Source organism: Balaenoptera physalus (genome assembly GCF_965194825.1).
Source record: "Balaenoptera physalus genome assembly, chromosome: 8".
In the NCBI taxonomy this organism is placed as follows: Eukaryota; Metazoa; Chordata; class Mammalia; order Artiodactyla; family Balaenopteridae; genus Balaenoptera; species Balaenoptera physalus.
This window is the reverse complement of record NC_138887.1, coordinates 45930648-45955788: the sequence shown is the minus strand read 5'-3', so window position 1 is coordinate 45955788 and position 25141 is coordinate 45930648. Positions and strand designations below refer to the sequence as shown.

Genomic DNA, 25141 nt, shown 5'->3' with positions numbered 1-25141 from the left:
GGAAAGCTCTACATTTTTGTGACTCTTGTATAAATCTAAAATTAGTTCAAGTAAAAAGTTGAAAATTGCTGTCCATGCATACGAAGGTATTTTTTTTGTCTGACATATTAACTACAATTTACTTTGAATAAAATATTTGGGGTTCTAATTTTCATTTGTGCTCTATTTCTGAACATTTTAAAAAGATCCAGAATAAACTGGCATAGAAAATGTTCCCTTTTCCACTGTAGTTACAATCTTTGTCAAGATAACACATTACTGTGCTTCCACTTTCCTCCCTCACTTATAATGTTGTCATGAACAGAGAACATCTGAAGTCAAATGTTCAAATTCCCTAAATGCTTTATATTTGAAATATTAAAGATTGAGGATTGTGCTTCTTTGACCTTCTCATTATTCAAGGTGCCGTTTGGATGACCTTTGTATTCCCGTTGATTACATTCTATAAAAACTGATATTTTTTAAGGAGTAGACAATAAAAAAGCAGCTTGCCTATTAATTATGGCTGTTGCCAAATTTTTTTTTTTTTTATACAGCAGGCTGTTATCTATTTTATACATATTAGCGTTTATATGTCAATCTCAATCTCCCAATTCATCACACCACCACCACCACCACCCCTCCCCCCGATTTCCCCCCTTGGTGTCCATTCGTTTGTTCTCTACGTCTGTGTCTCTATTTCTGCCCTGCAAACAGGTTCATCTGTACCTTTTTTCTAGATTCCACATATATGCATTAATATATGATATTTGTTTTTCTCTTTCTGACTTACTTCACTCTGTATGACAGTCTCTAGGTCCATCCATATCTCAACAAATGACCCAATTTCGTTCCTTTTTATGGCTGAGTAATATTTCATTGTATATATGTACCACATCTTCTTTATCCATTCATCTGTCAATGGGCATTTAGGTGGCTTCCATGACCTGGCTATCATAAACAGTGTTGCAATGAACATTGGGGTGCATGTGTCTTTTTGAATTATGGTTTTCTCAGGGTATATGCCCAGTAGTGGGATTGCTGGGTCATATGGTAGTTCTATTTTTAGTTTTTTAAGGAACCTCCATACGGTTCTCCATAGTGGCTGTATCAATTTACACTCCCACCAACAGTGCAAGAGGCTTCCCTCTGTTGCCAAATCATATTATGAAACCTCTTTGGTTTTCCAACAATTGTTCTGGACCTGGAGCTTTAACAATATGGATATAAATATTAAAGAGTTTCAGTAAATAGTTTAATGAGCACACAGTCTTAATTTTTGGATCTCAGTAATGTGACACTTCTGTTTGTACATGCATTTCAGGCAATTTACTTATTATAAGTTATTAAAATATTGGTTTAGTCTGGACACCATCTGCAGTGTACGCCAGAATGTTGGTGTCAAAGCAGTTGCTTAGTCATACAGTTTATATTTAACCAGCTCTCTAAATATTTGTTAGAAAAGGACACATGTAAATACTGACAAAATAATATTTATAACAAAATCAGTTGAAATAAATCATATTTAGGGAAACATTGTTTGAAGTGCCTTGGGCTCATCTTGCATCACAAATATTCTACACTGGATCACTGAATCAATTCCAGTGAGAAACAACTCAATATGTATTTTTAAAATTTAGACTTTATTTTTTAGAGAAGTTGTTTATAGCAACACTGAGGGAGGAGGAGAGATATTACTTACATATACCCCTTGCAGCACACATCATGCTACTTGCCTTAATATCCATCTGGATAATCTGTTTGATTATCACTGTTAATGATTTACATACTTTTGCTTCTGCACTGTAACTTCAATTGTTAATGGCAGGTCCTGGTGGAACAGTACAGCATTTTGGTTCACATACTTGCCAACCAAGACCATAGACACTCAGTGCTTTCTGGAAGCACTTTGTAGGCACCCAGGAGTCAAAAAATTACCAGATTGCTCTCTGGATGCAGTGTTAGCTTGGATCATAAATATGTCTTCAGCATTTTGTGTTAACATGCTCTCTTGGAAGGCTAAGCGGTGTCTCATGAAAAAACATGCCAGTTGTATTTTTGTCTCACAGGGTTTCCCAAAAGCTATCCTGCCTCACCATTGTTATCCTACCTCACTGGAGAAGTCTCCAACAGTATTGTTAAATTCCTGCCTGTTAGCAAGTTACACAGCAAGTTTTAAATTTTCCTTCATCAGAAAGCATATTTGACTTTAACATCAATTATTGTAGAAATCCTTTTGCTTTATGAAATCTTTGCTAATCCATTAGCCAGAATTGCTCATGTCATCAAGTTTGAACCTGGGTTTTGTTTTGGCTCGAATTCAGCTAAATTACTCCATGGTACTGCTGCTTTGGCATCCATTTTGTTTGATCAAGCAGACTGTGAGGACCTTAAACTGACACAAGCCCCCTCATGCAAGCCCAAACCCTAGGAAACAGCCCTCAGAGGCACAAGAAATGTACGTTTCTTAAATGACTTTCCCAATAGCCCTTGTAATAAACAGCCTTCCCCACTTCCCAGGGCCTTCTCCTTATATACCACTTAGATAAGACCCTCACGAGATTACCAAAACCACATTCTTTTTGGTTTGAATTGACCGACCCAGCCTTAGCCCAGGAACCCCAATGCACTTCACTTGTGAACCTAATAAAGGAATGTGCCCCAGGTCCTGTCTCTCTCTCCCCACTCTCTTCCCTGCCTTGACCTCGCTGTGTGACCCCCTGAGGTGTGCTATGTACTTCCTCCAGGACCTGTGAGTAATAAACTTCTCTATTTCAATTTCTCTTGTGGTCTTTTGTTGGACCACCGCTCACCATCTGGAACTCTGTGCTTCACTTTGCAAATGTTAGCTTTAAAAACTCATATCATGTTTCCATTCTTAAAATGTTAATTTGCTTCAAGATTTTCATGAATGTATCCTGTAAGTATGAAAGACTATAATACATTTTAATATGTTCTACAACTGAGGCTGATTCAATCAGTTCATTTTTTCCATTTGAAAATACAGTTTTCTTATAAGTTTGAAGATAATTATTTATATGCCATCTTTTAAGCTCAACTGCAAGTTTATCATAGGGCTCAGGCCTGTAGTACCTTCCATTCAATTACAGAGTTCGATCTTAGCCTGATGACTATTTGTGGATAAATTTCTTCTCCTTCTTCTTCTCCTCTTCTTTTTTTCTGCTTTCAATGGCAGCAATTGCCCAAATATCAATATTTTTAGTTGCAGGCCAAAGTCTCTCTGATGGCTTAATTGAATATTTCATGAGTAATTTTCCTCTCTTTTCTACTGAAAAGGAGTCTAGTAAATTCTTAATTAAAGGGGAACAGAATCTTCCTAACTCATCATACTTCAGAGGATAAGGTGTCAATAAAGAATTATACAGTATACTAGCAGTAATAATATTAACATAAATAATAAAAAATATAACACCAAAATAGCTCAACTTTATGGTATTTCACACATGAAAAACTTTCACTCACATTCTCTCATTTCATCTTCAAGGTCATCTCCAAGTTAGGTTTGTAAGGGAAAAGTCCTAATATATCCTTTTACAGATTATTAAAGTGAGACACAGAATGTGATTTGACTTCACTAAAATCTCCCATTTAAAAGAAGCAGGGTCTGATCTTGCATAGGGGTCTTGATGTTTGTGTGTCCTGACTAACCTGCTATGTAAAGAGTGAATTATTAGCTTTTAGAGCTCCACGTTTATTTCCTCTCTTATATTCCTAACTATGATTTGAAAAATTATTTTTAGTGACTAATCTTGAGCTAACAATGTGCATCCTTTTCTTATCAGATTCTAATTACATTTAAGACACTACCTCTTTATACTTTCAACTTGATAGCTCACACTTGCCGGTATCAAACTCATCACTTGACTGCCCCATCTGTTATGGGATTGTTGTCATAACTTTTATTTTGACATACATTATTAACCCCATACATAGTTTGATGCTGCCACAGTTGGTAGCAGTTTCCTTTCACAGTTTAAAGTTCTACCAATGGGTGACTTTAATATCCCAATTTCCATTTACTAGTGATGGGAGGAACAAATGAATTGCATAGGATGATCTCTTAATGATTGATTTCAGGTTGATGGGCATTTTTATTTGCAGCCCTTTAGGCTTCCAGTATCTTTACAGCCGAACTAAAGCAAAGCTATTCGAATAACAAGGCTTGGGAGCCACATCTGCTTGTTAAATGAAAGTAGAGCATAGTCCCTGATTCTCTTCTCTACCCAAATCTAAAATCTTCTCAGCATTGACAGAAAAAAAAAAAAAAAAAAAAAGAGTGCAGTGGTTCTCTAGCTAAGATGACAGAAGCAGAGATTGTTCTGTCTACAGTTAACTGTGGATTGCATCTGGCTACCCTAAAATCTTGGTAGCTTTCCAATATATCTCTGATTTTGGTGGAAAAGATTTATGGTTGATACTTCGGCTTTCACCACCATGAAATGGGAAACCACATTAAAGTACAGAATGTGGAGCCAAGCTAATCGTCTTACCTGAGGAGTTGGACACCATGTTAGGTGAGAGATGAGGAAAATACGATTTTTTCTGCTTATCAAGGGGCAGCCATGCCCGACAGTTACTGAAAATATATCCTCCTTAATCCAGACCTTTAGTGTACAATCAAAATTGCTTTAAAAACAGATAGCCCCAAGTGTCTGGTCTTTTAGGACATACTGAGGTTTCCAAGAACCTTGAAATGTAAACACCTGCAAGGTTAGGCCCCTCCAGTCTTCCTGGAACCTTGGAGGCTTAAGGAAGGAGCTTATTCCCAGGCTGTAACCATTTGACCTTCTTGTGAACAGATAAATTCTATTATTCCTTCTTTTTTTATTTTTTCTTTAGAGCACTTATTACAGGTTAATATTATTCTATTATTCTCTCAGGTTAATTAGCTAGACAGATGACTAGAGATCTAATTCTCCTGGAATATCAAGAGTCTTGCGAAGCTTGGGCTTTTTAAGGAACACTAATGAATCCAGGAAAGCTTAACCTTCCTACAAAGGGAAAATCATCTTCCTTGTGGGAGATTGGATAATAAGAAAGGAAAGAAGAGGGGAAAAAGGGGAAAAGTGAGAGAAAGAAAGAGAGAGAGACAAATGCCATCTTGTTCCTGATTTGCTAGATAAATCTTTAATTAGTCATAAAAGTGAGGGTTATGAAAACCTAATTCTAACAGTACAGAATGGATGAGGAAGCCTGAAGACATTCATAATGCAGTGATGTGGGAATCACGAACTTAGCCAGAAGCTGCTTTGTGATACCTAAAAACTTGATGGATGAATACAAGTTACAGAGAGAAAGAAAATCAGTAGAAATTATGTTTTCTTTATTTTTCTAAGTCTAGAGATTATATTTCAAACGTTCACGATTGAATGTATGGGAAATTAGTCACAAGTCACTGTGTTACAAAACTATATGCTTATTATTGATGATATCAATGTGCATGCTTACAATAAACTACATTTTAAGCTTGCATCTTTCAATATAATATAACGAGAAGAGTTATTGTGCAATCATCTGGTGAAGGAAACAAAACAATCATTCAGATTTATTAGGATCTGTTTTAGGACAATACTTATTTTTTATTTGACATAGAGAGACTAATATATTATAAAGGGAGACAAATATTTTTTTTTATAAAGGCAGATAAATTTTTGATTGAGGCCATGTTTTAAAAAAAATACACTCTTCAAACATAGCCCATCCATACTTTTTCAAGGGCTAAAATTATATAATGGGTGAGTTGGTTTTAACTGGCATTTTTATAGTATTTAAATATAAATCTTTAAAATCTGTGAATGCATTTTTAGACCATTTATTTTTATTGTTCCCCTGACTTAATGATAAAAGTTTTTGGAAGTAACTAGAACTAACACACAAGGGTTAAACTCTAAATGTAGATTAATATTTTAATAAAAAGAGTATGTTTACTTAAAAGGAAGCTAAATAAAAGCAGATGGTTATTGATTGACTAGAATTATTTTTATAAAAGTATTTCTCTTCTTTATCCATGAACATTAATTCTAACATGTACTCTAACTCATATATTTGAATACAAGTAGACAATGAAAAAAATTAATTCACGTTTTGACAATTATCATGAAATGTAAAATATTTATGGGCCAAAAATCAGTAAGAAAGAAGAAAAAACCCAAATACAAACAGATTAATCAATGAATTTTTTTATAAAAAACCACAATGAAATACAATCTTACTCCCACTCAAGTGACAAGAATTAGATTCTAATAATTAATATTTGTAATGGGGCCACAGCTGTGGCTCAGGGCTGGGCTCTAAATGCACAGTGGGAAACTCTGTAAGGCTTTCCTGATAGTAGCTGCTCTGCGTTAAGGACAGAACAGAGATACTAGAGCAAAGAGCAGTCTTGGGGACATGAATTCTGGTCCTGCCAGGTTGGAGAAACCTCATTATAACCTCCTTAACTCCTCTGAAAACCAATTAAGACAAGAGAAAATCCTTACTATGGAAGTAAGCATTTCCTAGAATGCACTCTACTAGATTTTAACAAAGCTTAAAATAAAGATTTTATCAGGTATTATGGAAGATAGACTCTGGTGAATGAGTCCTGAGCAGCTCGGGGAATACCTTGAGCTTTACACAGATTCACATTAAAAGTATAAATCTATGGCTACACAAATTCAAAGTGTTTAACCAGCCATCTGAATAAGAATCAAGATGCTCAAAAGAAGAAAACAGAGTCCACAGTCACGGCCAGTGTTCAATAAAAATAAATACATATACAAAGAAAGAAAATTTGATCCATAGTCAATTAAATATAAGTAGTCAATAGAAAATGAACATATGACCCCAAAGTTGAACTCAGTAGACAATAGACAGCCACATATTCTCACTTCTTTCTTTCTTCATTTTAAAATTCATAGTCAATTATTGTGATCCTCCCTTGCACATTCCCTTAACTTCCTTGCCCTTCCTGGCTTTGTCAAGAAAACTATGCCATTCCTTTTGTTTTGCTTTAATGCAAAGTGTCACTTACTCCAAGCCTGTTTCCCTGAAACTGAATGTAGCTGGAGAATAATACAGAATTGTGACTATTATATTCATGCGACTATTAATGCTGCTGGTAATATTACATTTCTCTGGTCAGTCACTTTCCTCCTTTTCTAGATGACTAATTCTTATCTCCTCTCTCCTCAGGCATTCAACATTTTATTCTGCACTAAGAAAGTTGCTTTATTATTATTATTATTATTATTTTTACCAGTAAAATAGAAACAATGAGAAGAGAACGTCCACACCCTTTCACACCACATTTACTTACAAACAAAATTCCACAATTCTCCCGCACAATCAGTTTTTCTCTGTCCACTAGGTTTCTTCCATCAGTACTGAATCACACTCTTTTTTTTCTGTCTTGACAAAGCACTCCCATTAGTTCATGTCTCCTTCAGCAACTACACCATTCCTCTGTTCTCCTTAACAGCAAAATCCTCAAGTTAATTACATGTGCTCACTGTATTCACATTCTTCTGATTCTCTTATAAACCTACTTTTATCAGGCTTTTGCTGGCATCAAAACATAGATTCTGTTAATGTGTGCTCACCAAAGACTTCTACATGCTAAATCTAAAGATGAATTCTCATTCTTTATCTTATCTGAACTATTACCAGTACTTGAAACAGTGTACCACTCCTATGACACTGAGGCACTGCCTTCACTTGATTTCTAAGAGACCACACGCTCTGGCTGTCCTCCTTACTGCCTTCCCTTTGATGGTGGAGGGTCCTAGGGCTCCATACTCGAAAATCTCCTCCATCTATACACGCTCTCTTATGTCTATACCATCCAGACCCTGGCTTAAATGTTTATATGTTGACTTCCAGACTCATTTGAACAATCTCCTTGAAAACCCCATTTGGAAGTTTAGTAAGCATCTCTGATACGATTCAAAGGTGGACACCACCTCTCCCTCCTACAATATGCCCCATCTGCAATCTTCCCTAATGCCACAATGTCAACTCCACCTACTAGTTACTAAAGCCAAAAACTTTGGCGTGTCCTTTCTCTCATTCCTCCATCCAATCTATCAGCAAATAAAATGATTTTCCTTTCAAAATATAGCCAGAATTCATAAATTTCTCATCACCTCCACTGCTACAACTCAGGTTTTAGCCTCCTTAATGCTTCACCTGTTTATTGCTAAACCTCTTAAGTATCAAGAGCTGTCCTGTTTCTAACCTTGACACATCTTCCATTTGTAATCAACAGGGTAAAAGCCAGGATGAACCTACAAGATATAAATCAGATCATGTCTAAGCTCTGTTCAGAACCTTCTATTTCTCCCCATCTCACTCAGAGTAAAGCCCACTATCCTTACAATGACCTTCACAGCACCAGAGGGTTACCTCTCTGACCTAATCATCTACTATCCTCACTCACAGACTGTCCACTCCAGCAATTCTGCCTTCCTTGTGGTTCTCTGGATAGTCCCAGGCACGCTCCCACTCGGAGCTTCTGCCCCTGCTGTTTCCTCAGACTGGTGCTTGATGTTCTCCTTCACTTCCTTTTAGTGTCTGTGTAGATACCACCTCTTCAGTGAGTGATTTTATTAAAGCTCTGTCAACCCTTACCCTATCGCTCCTTATTTTTACTTCTCTACATAGCAAGTATCATCTTCTGAGGTACCACCATTATCCCTAGGTATCATTAGGGTATCACTTCCAGGACCCACCAGGAATTCCAAATTCTGAAGATGCTCAAGTGCCATAGTTGTCCCACCATATACTCAGGAAGTCCACAGATTCCTCAAAACCACCAATCACAAATTTAGTGCAAAATCCGGTTGGTTGAATCTGTGTTTGAGGAACCTGAGGTTACAGAAGGCTGACTGTATACAATTTAGTTATTTTTGGGTATATCTCTATTGAAAATGTATGCATTACAAACAGATTGTTTTTCTTATCTATTCTTTGCTGCATTCCACATTTTTCAGTTCCTGGCATACTGTAGGTGCTCAATATTTATCTTTGTAAGAAATAAATGTTCTGAAAGTTGAGTTTCTCCTACATCTGATATTTTTAAAATTCTTACAGGGTTTTTCTTTTTCTGAAGTAATTTTTTCATCTGAGCTTTACTTATTACTTCTAAAACACTCTGACATAACAACTCAAAAAAGTTATTAATTTTGCTGAATTTTTCTCTGGCTGGGGCAAAGGAGGAGGACCCCACAGCAGCCAGTAGTGAGAGTCAAAGGACATCTTTTCTTCCCAGGGGACCATCTCATCTCAGGTTTCAGCAGTTCCTCCTTCAAGGTGAGTATATCACCCAGAATGAGAGGTGAATGATTCAAATTAATGTCTTATAATTCACAGATTATGCTTCTAAAATCAGATGCCACTTCAACCTTTTTCTCCCTCATTCCCCATTTTAAGGCCATGACTGGCCTAAAATTGGTCACATAAGAAGCTTAGTTTACAGAAATTAAGAAAACATCGTTCACATTGTTCCTTCAAATCTATACTACTTGTTTTCTGAAATTTGAAATCCCATCTGTATTTGGCCTTTCTTCTCCCATACAGTTGAAAATGTTTACGTGAGAGTCTAATCACTATAGTAGTGGTGTTCAACAGGGACAAAAACAATTTTGCCCTTAAGGGAACATTGGGCAGTATCTGGAGACATTTTTGGTTGTCACATCTGGTACATGCTACTGTCATTTAGTGGTTTGAGGACAGGGGTGCTGCTAGACATCTTTCAGTAAGTGAAATAGCCTTCCACAACAAAGAATTTCTGGCCCAAATGTCAACAGTGCCGCGGATGAAAAACCCTGGACAGTAGGCATCTAAAAAATGAAAACCTTCCAAAATAATTTTAGTGATCATCCATTTTTAAAATATATTATATTTACTATTTAATAATCAAAGAAGAATTCACTGAGCTAAAAAGTATCTGTCTATAATGTTATAATGTTCTAAGCCAAATACTTCAGAAAAAATAGTACACGTTGTAACAGAGAAGTTCAATAAAATCATGTTCTTGGCAGGAATTCTATTTTAGTTCAGAGTCATTCATATGATTTGTTAGATAAGAACCGTTTTAAAGCAATGAATTACAATTGTTCAAATATATTCATTTTATCAGAATGTATCTTTAGCTGAACACTGTGCCCTTTTCAAACTTTTTAGACCTAAGCATTCAAATTCCAAAAATATCATTAACCTGAAGCAGGTCAGATCCTGAACATCTAGGTAACTGGCCTATAGATTTTTCATTCATGAACAATCAACTGCAATTCCCTTGTTATAGACTTTTGAAAAGAGTTTTTCAGGATCAATAACTTAGATATAAAATTGAATTCATCCTTTTATGAAATAATAGATTTTCAAAAATATGTTTATATATTCCCCTTCCAATCACTTTTCATATCCTTTTCTCTCACAGCAATTTAATCATATTTCTTTTGTAGTTTTCATGGAACTCAGGTAAACAAACAGAATCACAAAGTTTGGCACTAGTTTAGCCCTCTCCTCTGAGGACTAATACATTGGCAATGATTTACTTAGTCTATGTGCTCCTATCCTATTCTGTCCGCCATCTCTCCACACATAAATACAATTGCAAATTGACTATGTTCTTTATTCACTTACCTTAATTTTTATAGTTGAATCAGATTCTTTATTGTCTACATAACATCTTGCTTAGCATTCTTTGTTTTGGACATTGGTAACATGCCATATGCGATCCTCTGTTACTTATTTCTTTTCTCTACTTAACTTTATTATTCCAATATTCATATCCTTTGTAATTTCCACAACTCCAATAATAATAATAATATTTTAGGAAGCATTTCTGTGACAGGCAATGCCTTTATATGCCTTCCATAAATTATCTATTTTATTTTTTATGAGATAGACACAATGAATTTGAGATAAACATATGAGAAAACTGAGATATTGTCTTACTTTGCCCATTTTTAGATAGTCAATGGCTAAACTGGATTGTGAACTCAAATCTATTAGGACTCAGTATACTTCATATAAGTATCTAATTTTTCTCCCAGCATTAAAAAGGAAAAGTCAAAACCCACGCACACATGGTCACCTCATCTTTGATAAAGGAGGCAAGCATATACAGTGGAGAAAAGACAGCCTCTTCAATAAGTGGTGCTGGGAAAACTGGACAGCTACATGTAAAAGTATGAAATTAGAACACTCCCTAACACCATACACAAAAAAAAACTCAAAATGGATTAAAGACCTAAATGTAAGGCCAGACACTATCAAATTCTTAGAGGAAAACATAGGCAGAACACTCTATGACATAAATCACAGCAAGATCCTTTTTGATCCAGCTCCTAGAGAAATGGAAATAAAAACAAAAATAAACAAATGGGACCTAATGAAACTTAAAAGCTTTTGCACAGCAAAGGAAACCATAAACAAGACGAAAAGACAACCCTCAGAATGGGAGAAAATATTTGCAATGAAGAAACTGACAAAGGATTAATCTCCAAAATTTACAAGCAGCTCATGCAGCTCAATAACAAAAAAACAAACAACCCAATCCAAAAATGGGCAGAAGACCTAAATAGACATTTCTCCAAAGAAGACATACAGATTGCCAACAAACACATGAAAGAATGCTCAACATCATTAATCATTAGAGAAATGCAAATCAAAACTACAATGAGATATCATCTTACACCAGTCAGAATGGCCATCATCAAAAAATCTAGAAACAATAAATGCTGGAGAGGGTGTGGAGAAAAGGCAACACTCTTGCGCTGTTGGTGGGAATGTAAACTGATACAGCCACTATGGAGAACAGTATGGAGGTTCCTCAAAAAACTAAAAATAGAACTACCATACGACCCAGCAATCCCACTACTGGGCATATACCCTGAGAAAACCATAATTCAAAAAGAGTCATGTACAAAAATGTTCATTGCAGCTCTATTTACAATAGCCAGGACATGGAAGCAACCTAAGTGTCCATCATCGGATGAATGGATAAAGAAGATGTAACACATATATACAATGGAATATTACTCAGCCATAAAAAGAAACGAAATGGAGGTATTTGTAGTGAGGTGGATGGAGTTAGAGTCTGTCATACAGAGTGAAGTAAGTCAGAAAGAGAAAAACAAATACAGTATGCTAACACATATATATGAAATCTAAGGGAAAAAAGAAAAGGTCATGAAGAACCTAGTGGTAACACGGGAATAAAGACACAGACCTACTAGAGAATGGACTTGAGGATATGGGGAGGGGGAAGGGTAAGCTGGGACAAAGTGAGAGAGTGGCATGGACATATATACACTACCAAACGTAAAACAGATAGCTAGTGGGAAGCAGTCGCATAGCACAGGGAGATCAGCTCGGTGCTTTGTGACCACCTAGAGGGGTGGGATAGGGAGGGTGGGAGGGAGAGAGATGCAAGAGGGAAGAGATATGGGAACATACGTATATGTATAAGTGATTCACTTTGTTATAAAGCAGAAATTAACACACCATTGTAAAGCAACTATACTCCAATAAAGATGTTAAAAAAATAAAAAGTAAAAGTCAGAGAATGGATTCAGTACGTTCATAGAAAATACGCTCACTAAAAAAAAATCTTTCTCTCTTCTATTGATATATTAGCGATAACAAATATTAATAGGTGCTAATAAACATGCAGCTTTAACATCTCTCTACAAGTTCAAATATACCCTAATAAGAAGCCCTTAGTTCCACTAGTAAATATATCATCAGATGACGTATATAAAGGATCCCCATATTTCTAAAAATATGCAATTTTGAGTATTGTTTTCTCTGCTCCTTGTTGTGGATTTAGAGTCCAAGTCACCACAGATCAATGGAACAGGATGGAAAGCCCAGAAATAAACCCACGCACCTATGGTCAATTCATCTACAACAAAGGAGGCAAGAATATACAATGGAGACAAGACAGTCTCTTTGATAGCTGGTACTGGGAAAACTGGACAGCTACATGTAAAAGAATGAAATTAGAACATTCTCTAACACCATACACGAAAATAAATGCAACATGCATTAAAACCTAAGTGTAAGACTGGATACTATAAAACTCTTAGAGGAAAACATAGGCAGAACACTCTTTGATATAAATCGCAGCAATATCTTTTTGGATTCGCCTCCTAGAGTAATGAATGGGACCTAATTAAACTTAAAAGCTTTTGCAAAGCAAAGGTAACCATTAACAAAACAAAAAGACAACCCACAGAATGGGAGAAAATATTTGCAAACGATGAGACCGACAAGGGATTAATCTCCAAAATATACAAATAGCTCATGCAGCTCAATATCAAAAAAACAAACAACCCAATCAAGAAATGTGCAGAAGATCTAAATAGACATTTCTCCAAAGAAGACATACAGATGGCCAAGAGGCACAAGAAAAGATGTTCAACATCACTAATTACTGGAGAAATGAAAATCAAAATGACAATGAGATATCACCTCACACCAGTCAGAATGACCATCACCAAAAAGTCTACAAACAATAAATGCTGGAGAGGGTATAGAGAAGAGGGAACCCTCTTGCACTGTTGGTGGGAATGTAAATTGATACAGCCACTATGGAGAACAGTATGGAGGTTCCTTAAGAAACTAAAAACAGAGCTACCATATGATCCAGCAATCCCACTCCTGGGCATATATCTGGAGAAAACCATTGTTCAAAAAGATACATGCACCCCAATGTTCACTGCAGTGCTGTTTACAATAGCCAAGACATGGAAGCAACCTAAATGTCCATCAACAGAGGACAGGTTAAGAAGATGTGGTGCATATATACAATGGAATATTACTCAGCCATAAAAAGGAACAAAATAATTCCATTTGCAGCAACATGAATGGACATGGAGATTATCATTCTAAGTGAAGCAAGTCAGAAAGAGAAAGACAAATATCGTATGATATCACTTACATGTGGAATCTAAAAAAAAAAAAAAAAGATACAAACGAACTTGTCTACAAAACAGAAACAGACTCACAGACTTAGAGAACGAACTTATGGCTAGCACCGGGGAAGGGTGGTGGAGGAGAGAGAGACTGGGAGTTTGGGATTGACATGTACACACTGTTATATTTAAAATAGATAACCAACAAGGACCTACTGTAGAGCATAGGGAACTCTGCTTAATACTCTGTAATAATCTAAATGTGAAAATAATTTGAAAAACAATAGATACATGTATGTGTATAACTGAATCATTTTGCTGTACACCTGAAACTAACATTGTTAATCAACTCTACTCCAATATAAAATAAAAATTAAAAAAATAAATAAAATAAACAAGGTCCTACTGTATAGCACAGGGAGCTATATTAAATATCTTGTAATAAACTGTAATGGAAAAGAAAAAATAAATATCCTTCTAATAAAAAAAAATACACTCTACTATACTCCAGTATAAAACAAAAAATTTTTAAAAGGCAAACGTATAAATCTAAAGCAGAAAAACATAATAAATTGTTTTCTTGCCACTATATTGACTGAAGTTATCCTTGTTATAGTTCAAGGGAGTCAATATATACAATGCATTATCCATTCTCTGAGTTCAAAACCCACTGAAAGAGAGGAGTCAAAAGTATCAAGACTGGGCTTCCCTGGTGGCACAGTGGTTGAGAATCTGCCTGCCAATGCAGGGGACACGGGTTCGAGCCCTGGTCTGGGAAGATTCCACATGCCGTGGAGCAACTAGGCCCGTGAGCCACAACTACTAAGCCTGCACGTCTGGAGCCTGTGCTCTGCAACAAGAGAGGCCACGATAGTGAGAGGCCCGTGCACCGCGATGAAGAGTGGCCCCTGCTTGCCACAACTAGAGAAAGCCCTCGCACAGAAACGAAAACCCAACACAGCCAAATAAATAAATAATTTTTTTTAAAAAAGGTATCAAGACTAAAATGTCAGCATTACTTCTCATAGAAGTTAAGGAGGTGATATTTTCCTGCAAGCAAGTAAGCTTACTAATGCTCCTCCACAATAGTGTAACCCCAGTCCACAAGTTAGATCTTATGCTCTGTACCTAATGTGAATATTCATAATGTGAATTTAGTTTGTGAAATTCCTGTATGTACTGAACATTAGCAAATGTACCTTGCAAAATCCCCCTCCACTCCCACTGACTTTAAATGACAGTAGTAATTGTATGTGCCTTTGGATGATACAGCAATAATAAAATTTGCTAAATAACATAATAAATAAAAGTAATAAAATTTGCTAAATAAATGTACTCTACAAAATTTAGGAGTCAGCTTAATAAATATCTCTTGTATCTGCTACTTGCAATCTGATCGATGCTTTGAAAATATTAGGATGATTAGGAATTAAGTTCTTGACTAGACAGTTTACATCTAAAAGGTGACCATAGATATGGGTCTCTAAAAATAAAACATACAGAATGTGTTGATTAGGAGAGGCTAATTCTGTCTGTGGAGATTCAGTGAAAAGTTAGGTAATGAACGGATTCTGGTGCAGCCAATACCATATTCACAGGCAGAGAGATGGCCCAATGGCAGTCCAGGAGTAGGGGGAAAATTAGCATAGTTTCTGGGCTCAGTAAAAGCAGTGTCTGGGTAGGAAACATTTAGTCTTCAATGGGTATGAGTGGAAGGTATCTAACTTTCTAGCTGCATTCAGACTACTTCTTTTCATTGTCTCTTCCCTCTAGCTTTACCAATTTACAGGTGTTCCTCAAAAATTCTATGCTGTTTTACCTCTTCAAGATTTCTGCATTAATTTTCTCTGCTTGTTTGTAAATATTTTGAATTTTTTAGGAATAGTTTTAGTACCATTCCCATCCTTTGAAATACTAGACAAGATGACAGATAAAATTAGGGGAAAGTACTATGACAATCTTTTATGCATTTAGAAAAATCATGTCATGTAACATTTTATTTAATCTTTACAATAGTCCATGAAGTAGGCATTTATTTTCTGCACATTTAGAAATATACAACTGTAGTATCTTTGTATGGTGACAGATGAGAACTAGGCATATCATGGTGATCATTTTATAGTGTATAGAAATACTGAATCATGCTGCTGTGTACCTGGAACTAACAAAGTGTTGTATGTCAATCATATATATTTCAATTAGCCATAAAAAGAAACGAAATTGAGTTATTTGTAGTGAGGTGGGTGGACTTAGAGAGTGTCATACAGAGTGAAGTAAGTCACAAATACTGTATGCTAACACATATATATGGAATCTAAAAAAAAAAAAAAAAAAAAAAATTGTTCTGAAGAACCTAGGGGCAGGACAGGAATAAAGACGCAGATGTAGAGAATGGACTTGAGGACACGGGGAGGGGGAAGGGTAAGCTGGGACAAAGTGAGAGAGTGGCATGGACATATATACACTACCAGATGTAAAATAGATAGCTAGTGGGAAGCAGCCGCATAGCACAGGGAGATCAGCTCTGTGCTTTGTGACCACCTAGAGGGGTGGGATAGGGAGGGTGGGAGGGAGAGGCAAAAGGGAGGAGATATGGGGATATATGTCTATGTATAGCTGATTCACTTTGTTATAAAGCAGAAACTAACACACCACTGTAAAGCAATTATACTCCAATAAAGATATTAAAAAAAATAAAATTAAGATATACAGTATAAAAAAAATATGTAGATACTGGGAAGAAATACATTAAAATGCTAATGATGGTTATCTCTGGGGGATGGGGATTATGGGTGATTATTAATTTTACTTCATGTTTTTATGTATTTCTAATTGTCTGCAATGAACATGTATTGCTTGCAAAGTTAGAAAGAGAACAATAAATGTCATTAAAAAAAGAAAAAAAAAAGAAATACACAACTGAGACTCACAGTTAAAGCAAATTACCTCATGAGCTAACTCATGAATTATACGGTTCGTATTTAAACTCTAAATCTCACATAGTCTTCCAGTAGAAAAAAATGAACTTCCATTAAAACAAAACTCCAACAGAGCAGTGGCACTTGCCCAAGGTATTTGCTCCTTTTTAATCTCCTGCTGTCATTAACTCACCAAAATTTAAATAGAAAGTCAAGTTATTTCAGATCTCATATTTGAACACTTTTGCATGTACTGGGGAAAATAAGTGGATGCAAGCCAGTTGAATCATAAATGTATTACTCTGAAAAAGAAAAATTATTTTAATCCCTGCATTTAAGACTGGCATGCTAAAATGAATATTATACTCTCAAAATGGTATAACTTGATGTGCCTAGGCAATATTTTCATGCCCATTGCCAAGAACAGTACATATTTAATGACATAAGAATTGTTACTATTCTAAACCCAGAAATATCAATATATCTAAATTTTTCATAATTTTTATTCTATAAATGCTATTAAAATATTAAACATAAGCAGTGACTCATATTTAAAAGTGTTATAATCATCATCACTAAGTGGTATTTTTTATTTAAAGTCAACCTCCTTTTTCTAACCACCGACACCCACCATTCATTATGGATTTTGCATGTGGAAGACAAATTAAGCTTATTTTTGATTTTAAATAAATTTGAGAGGAACATAATATACTCTTTAATCATCCATTATGCTTTTACTGTTTAATGGACTTATACAGATATTTTATATACTATACTTCAAACTCTTTTTGGAAGCAAATGATTTGTAAATTACTACATCAATATAAGTAAACAACAGCATGAAAACCAAGCAGACCCCTTGTTAACTGAAAGTTAATTTCTGTAAAAAAAAAAAAAAAAAAAAAAAAGTAAAACATCTGCTAAATTTTAATAGTGTTAACGAATTACTCATTCAACAAATATTGGTTGTTCTACTATGTGTCAAGCACTGTTCAGGGACTGTTTTTCATAGACCTTAGATGGGAATCAAGGTGGGAGATAAATCCTGATGCTCTCAGGTTAGTTTTTAAGGTAATTTCAAGTCCTTAAGGACAAGAATCACCAGAAGAAATGTCGCTGTTATAGTGAGACTGGGCCAGATAACAGAGAATATCATCGTCTAATTTGGTGGATATTAAAAGAGGGAGCTGGTGGTAATGGTGAGTTTTGAGCTGGAAGAGATTTGCTATAAATAATGTTTTGTTTGTACAGATGAGACACACAAGGATTTTACCAAGAGTTAAATGAGATGAAGCAAAAAAAAAATCAAATTGTAAGTACAGAAAAGTTCTCATTTCTCGTGAGTATAAAATCATCTGGCTGAATAAATGCCACATGCCAGAAGTTTTGCTAAATGAGTTGTTTCTGACAAGACTCTGCCATGATCTGTTGTCAAAAATCCCTGGCCTTATGGTAATAGGTACCATAGCTGTCCTTAAACAGGAGATTTAGAAGGAAGAAACTTAAGTGGGAATATGTTTTCCCAAAGACACACGATATCCAGGTTGTCATAGAGCAAGTGAGCAGAAATGTGCTGAATGCTTACTGACAGGTGGGAATATGACAAACTTACTCAAGGACTGCCATGGCTCTGTGTGCATAGAGATCTTATTTTAAGTAGGAGAGACTCTAACTAGTGAAAGAATTTAAAACCTCACATGTGATAAGAGGATCATACCAGAAGAAACATGTTTTAAGTCACAGAGAGTTTTACAGGCTGTGGACGGATCTGGATTAAATGGTTTTGGTTAGACAGAGATGAGGCATTAGGTGGATATTTTCACAGGTGTAGGCAACAAGTATGTAATTAAGAGTGATAAAATTCACATTACAAGGTAGATATTAAGAGCCGAACTCTAATGTTTAGAGATGGGATTTTGATATATTATGACTGATTACTCTGTAACTATTTAAAAATTATTTAGGAATATTTTGGTAAGAAAATGTAATTACAAGTAATTACTACGTAATATTAAGTAAAATAAATCAGAATTAAAATAATATGTAAATGTTATATATAATATTATATATAAATATATATAAAATATACACATACACAATCTGCAATATTAAATGCTAAAATGTAAAATTATTACCTCTGGGTGTGTGGAGTTAAAACATTCGGTTTTATATTATTTTTTACACCATATTTTAAATTTACCTACTCTCAACTGGTACTGCTTATTCATAAAAAGTCAGTAAATCAATGATTCTATTTCTTACAGCAGGCACAATGAAATAAACAGAATTCTGTCCTAATAAGCCTTTTTTCTCTCTGTACATAGGATCAATACATGTCTTAGAAGTAAACAGCTTTCTATTTAGAATTTAAATGTTAAACAATTTTAGCCACCAATAATAGACATACCTTGGAAAGAGCTTGCATGGAGTAATATACTGAGATCAAAATTTAGGTTTCATGCCTTTTTTTGCAACAAAGAGACAATTTCTAAGAGCAAAATTATTGTCTTAAACTTTGGCGTAACCTACAACATCAGCAGTTCTCAAGCCAGCAATATCACCTTCACCTGGGAACTTGTTAGAAAAACAAATTCCCAAACCCAAACCTGATACTGAATCAAAAACACTGGGTGTAGAGACCAGCAATCTGTGTTTTAACAAGCAGTGCAAGAAATTCTAAACTACGTTAAAGTTTGAGAACAACTATCTACACTACAGAATACAAACAGAGTTTCAGCAGCTTTTACCTGTCTAAATTCACAGAAGGAAAGCTCAGTAGAGTTGGTAACTTTTGTCAGATGCTACCTTGAGTGCTAAGGTCTAAACTTCTCTTTTTCTTTCTGCTTTCTCCAAAAGCATTTCCAATCAAATAAGATAAACTGGTATTTCAAGTACTAAATAATTTTGGCCAGAGAGATTATACATTTTAAGAACTTTTTTTTTTTTTTTTTTTTAGCTCTCAGCATCAGGGCTTTATTCAACCAACCAAAACCAACAAGCAGGAACCATCATCACCTTAGAAGAGCATGAAAAGCTCTGTTTAATCAGCAAGCATGGAAAGAAACAGATCAAGAAATCAAACACATAGAAGTCTGTCTTGGAACAATCAGAATATTTAAAATGATGATTAACTCAACAATTCTCTCACTTATTCCTCACACATGAAAAGTCAAAATATCACTTGGGCCACTCCGGGTTGTGAGTGAGGAGGTCGATGGGCCATAAGAGACTGGAAAAATATCAACAAGACACACAAACAAGGTAAATAAACTGGAAGCTCAACAACATTTAGGATAAATAATTGAGCTTGTCTTTTTCCTCAGGAAAAACACCCCACCCAAAACCAAAAAAAACACAGTAGGAACGAATTCCAAAGCTCTGTTGCTGCTCTACACTTAGTATGCATTTACACTGGAAGAATGACTGGTGATATTTTGACTTTTTTTTTTTTGTTGTTAATGCTAAAGGTAGAGAAGTTGGTTCCTTCAACACCCGAACCAGAGCAGAGCGACAGTAGTAAATTACAAAAGTGGATGGAATAATATCCACAGGACATGGACGTGGGGGGAGGGGGGAGGTATTTGTGCTGTTGCATTGGCAGGAGAGCTAAGCAGTCCTAAAGAACATTCTAGGCTTCTAGGTTTGCCATGAAGGGGTATCACAAATCCCAAGGCCCACCACCTGCCCTTTCTCCTCTTTTCCGAGGGCACCTACCTGACGGACAAGCTGTCTGCGTGACGACTGGGGGATAGATTCACAGAGTTCTGTGAGGGTCTACTCCCATCTTGCTTGGTGTGGTCAGCAACAGGAGCCCATGTGTTTTTGCTGATGGAGTCGAACCGGAATCCCCAGGGTCTTTTAAATTGTTTCACCTGATTGTCGGTTCTTTTGGGGAGAGGCAAAGGGGTTGAAGTTTCCTTCTGCCTTGGGATGTGGCTGTGTGTCGACTCCGTTTCAAAAGATGACAGCCGCTGCGTTATTCCTAAAAGTCCACCCACCTCCACACCGAGAAGGACCCCGACGACATCTCCATGGTAGAGTCCTGTGGCCGCGCATATCCGCCACTGTCCTGATACATTCCTGCTCTGCCCGGGCTGCACACCTGGACGCTGACATCTGCAATCTCTTGGGGCTCTAGCGGTCTCACCATCACCACGGGCACAAGTCCAAATTGGTCTCCTCTGACGTATTTAAAACAAACCCCTGGAGGCCAGGCCTCCGCCCCAGAATTCTGCATCCGCCATGTTTTCATAAACTGAGTATCAGGAGGTATCGACTCCCCTTCTCCTATGGTGACATCTTCAACAAAGGACATAGAGGGCCCACTGATGTTTGGCCTCTCGAAGTCATAATAGGCGCCAACTGCTGCTTGTAGGTTCCAGCTGGTCATGGGCAGGAAAAGGCATAGCCGGCCGGGTTGAGCTGGAAGCCAAGCAACTGGTGGAACCCGGAGATGAGCACGCCCTCGTCAGTGGTGCCAGGCAGGTGAACCTCTGCACCAGCTCGGGGTCCAGGTCCGTGTCCTCCAAGTGTGGGGCCGGACACTCGCTTCCCCGCACCCTCACAACCGAGCCGTCGCTGGGTCCGAAGACCGGGAGAAGCTGCTGGCGGGCGCCGAGACCCTGCTCGTCTGAGGAAGGCCCCGGCGTCTCGCTGCCTCGTGCGGTTAAACACAGCCACGCACTCACTCACTCACTCTCGTGCTTTCCCCCCGCCCACCCCCAGTCTCCCCACCTCCCAGCTCCACCGCCTCCGCTGACTCCGCCTCTGCTGACTCCGCCTCCCCCGCGCCACGCCCACTGGTAGCAGATAAGTGAGAGCATTCAAACAAATAAATGTCGATACGCGGAACATGTAAATCCAAGAATCCAAATGAATCATCAAAACTGCAAATAGATATGCAGAGAGAACATCCCAGGATAAATAATACAAATACCATGTATCAACTGCAAAACTCGAGAGGCCTGATAAGGCCATCCTGTACAGAGGTGTTAATGATTTGTGAATTACAAACAGGAACAACGCCCAGGGTTCTGTGAAGGACCTTCCAGTTAAGCTCACCTGAAATCCTTTTGGGAAATTGGCAGAAGCAAGTAATGAATAAATAAAATTTAAATACTCAGTTAAGCTAATCAGGTCAACAGAGAAGCCAGAAACTAAAGCAAACTCCAGCAACTGGCAAAATGATGTGTGTAAAAGGCAGAGAGGCTAGAGTCTGTCTCATTTGGAGACCACATGCCCCAGTATTATAAAGTGCTCTCATTATATCACTGGCACCTGGGGCTCCTTGTTCAAAGGAGGCTGCAAATATGAAACATATCTTCTTAAAACTAAAATGTTTGATGGGGCATCTCAATCTTTTTTGACTAATTACTGTTTCCAGGAGTTTCCCTGATAATTCCTTTGAGCTATAATTAGAACAGATCAATTTACAGGAAGATGATAGAAGTTTCTTGACCTGCTGATTGGGTTAGACTTAAGGGTCAGCCCTTGGAGGATTTTTTTTTTCCACTTGGCTTTCCATTATTAACCAGAAAACAATGTAAATTCATAATCTCTTGGCAAAAATTCCCATTTTCTACAACTCTCACACAACTCTCAAGCAAACTTTAAGTTTCAGAAGTTTGTGTTCTAGTCTACAGAAAACTGAATATTGTTTGTGGTTCAGTTCGTTGAGTATTCTGTTAATGAAGTCATAGTTATGACTTCAATCTCCATTTTAGAGAGTTTCCTTTTCTTTTTCTTCCCCTTGGAAATCTGACTTGAATACCATATACTTTTTTTCCCCCACAAGAGGGCAAGAGAATGAAATAGAGCAAAGAATCACTATACAACCTAATTAAAAATGCTGATAGTGGGTCATTACTTTAATGGAGCCAACCCATCCTCAGTAAAATGTTCAGATACTACCAGGCATCCTACTGGTCTGTTCCACATGGCACCCCCTTCCTTTTCCCCCATCACCACCTTGTCTCCTAGCTACTCCCTCTGGGATATGCCCATCATGCACTTCTCATCTCAGCAATCTCATTCCCTCTGCAGTGACGGCACTGTTTATCTGTTTGAAAATCATTGGCATAGACATTAATGTTGACAACATCTGATATTCACTGCAATTGCTTCTAACACCATCATGGGTAACTAAAGAGTAAATGATCCTAACATACAAAAGTTCTCCTGATTGGAGAAAAGAAAACACCAAAATTTCTACGCTGCCGTCATTGTCACTATTCAGTCATTATCACATTTTCTGTTTATATTTCTGCATTTACTTGTCTGAATATAGAAGCAGCAGCTGATGCTAACAATAAAAATCTTTGGAGCGAAGCTATGGCCTTTTACTGGAGAAGTTAAAAGCAGGCAGATAGTAGCTGACCCCAGTTTCCTTTTGGTGGGGAGAATTAAGTACATTCGTCTACACGCTCATTCTCTTATGCCTCCAGTCTCAAACAATTAGCAAATCTTTTAATTCTAACTTAAAGTTAAGTACGAAATAGAGACCAGACTTGAAAATTCCCTAAACAGACAAAATCAATTAGGCCACATAAGCGAAACTTAATTTAGCTTATTTTACAAAAGAAACAAAACTTCGGTGACTTCTTGCAAATGCTTCTGAGAATCATAAATGAAACTTAAGCTGTTCCCCCAAATTGGCAAGTAGTGTCCACTTTTAAACAATCCGCTATCACTAGGGAAGCTCTAATGCTATAACCCATCATTGTACAGAATAAGCAGCCTCTACTTTTTCACTGTATAAACTCTCCTATAGCAATACCTCTGAGCCTCATTCCCATGTTGGTTTGAGAGCTCCTAGTTCACAAACTGTTATATGTACACAATAAACTCTTGCTAATTACTATTTTAGTGATCTGGTGGTTTTAGTCTTGCTATTCCTGGATGTTGGACACTAATAAATGCATTCAATAATTGACTGCTTCATGTCACCTCTGCAAGAGAATGATTTCACTTTGATTTTGCCAGTATCTTCAATAATCCACTTGCCTTTGCCATCTACTCTCTACAGTACAGCAATAACGATCCTTTTAAAATGTTAATTTATGTTCAGAATTCTCTAATTGTTTCTCATCTCTCTCAGGGTAAAAGCTCAAGTGTAAATATGGCCTTAAGGACTTCTGTGCTCTTTCCCAGTAATCTCCCAACTATTTGAATTTCTCTCTACCTCACTCCCCTCGTGCACTCAGCTTCTCTCCAGGATGCATCCTACCGGTTCTGGGCATAGGGACATTTGTCTTCATGGGCCCCTTCCTACATAAAAAAAATTAAAAATTATATTTTATGACTTTAAAAAGAGGAATATAATCCAGGCTGGATTTATTGTTATATGTTCTTTTTTTAATTTATTTTTTATTGAAGTATAGTTGAATTACAATGTTGTGTTAATTACCGCTGTACAGCAAAGTGACTCAGTTATACATATATACATTCTTTTTCATATTCTTTTCCATTGTGGTTTATCAGAGGATATTGACTATAGTTCCCTGTGCTAAACAGTAGGACATTGTTGTTTATCCGTTCTTCATATACTGGTTTGCATCTGCTAATCCCAAACTCCCAATCCAACCCTCTCCCACCCCCCTCCCCTATTGTTATATGTTCTTTATCAATACATTCACTTTTTCTGATTTTAGAAGAAATTAAATAGCAAAAATTTTATGGGTCCCTAAAAAATATCGTGGGCTCTCCACACTCTACCTACGGCGCCTAGTGGCCAGGAGGGCCCTGCTCCTATGCTTCCTGAGGAATTAACTTCATACTTGTTAAGGAATATCCGGAATGTGATTTCTTCAACTAGCCTAGGTGTGTTGTAAGGAATACTTTTATAACTTAAATGGGATTTTAGGAAGATCTGTCAGGTAGGATCATGGAATAACACCATGTGAGTGAGAGAGATTTTTTATACCCACAGGTCCTGGAAGGGGAGGCACATGCAGGGTGCCATATGGTGGGAGTTCCAAGGGGCCAAGAGAGAATGAGGACCTGTGGGCAAGTGCCTTTATTGGGGGGCAGGGTGGAATATATTAATACAAGGAAAAGGCTTGAGGGGATTCCATGGGTGCCTGTGAATATCATGAAGTCACAGTCAGGGAGGGTGAGAAGGGGAACTTGTGGCAGGACCAGCCTTATCACAGTGCTGCACCTGGTTACCTGGGCAGGGCGCTCACAGAATGTTCATTGGGCTATTGAAGCATCAGGAAATATGAACTTTTAAAACTTTATAATACATGAGATGAGTTTCCACCGGTGCCTTCTCCCAAAGGTCTTCCTTGTCGTCACTATAAAAAGGGTCCCGAATTCCAGCCT

General features: G+C 37.0%; 1 pseudogene across 1 annotated transcript in view; it reads right to left on the bottom strand.

Annotated features, from left to right (window-relative positions):
* The window catches only part of LOC309666475 (protein ILRUN pseudogene), a 725371-nt pseudogene extending 701758 nt beyond the window's left edge, over positions 1-23613 (bottom strand). Inside the window, exons 1-2 of the transcript XR_014268464.1 lie at positions 23595-23613; positions 14228-21476 (exon numbers count right to left, since the gene is read on the bottom strand). The product of XR_014268464.1 is annotated as a protein ILRUN pseudogene (transcript). The remainder of the gene's footprint in view (positions 1-14227; positions 21477-23594) is intronic.
* Between the last annotated feature and the right edge of the window lie 1528 nt (positions 23614-25141).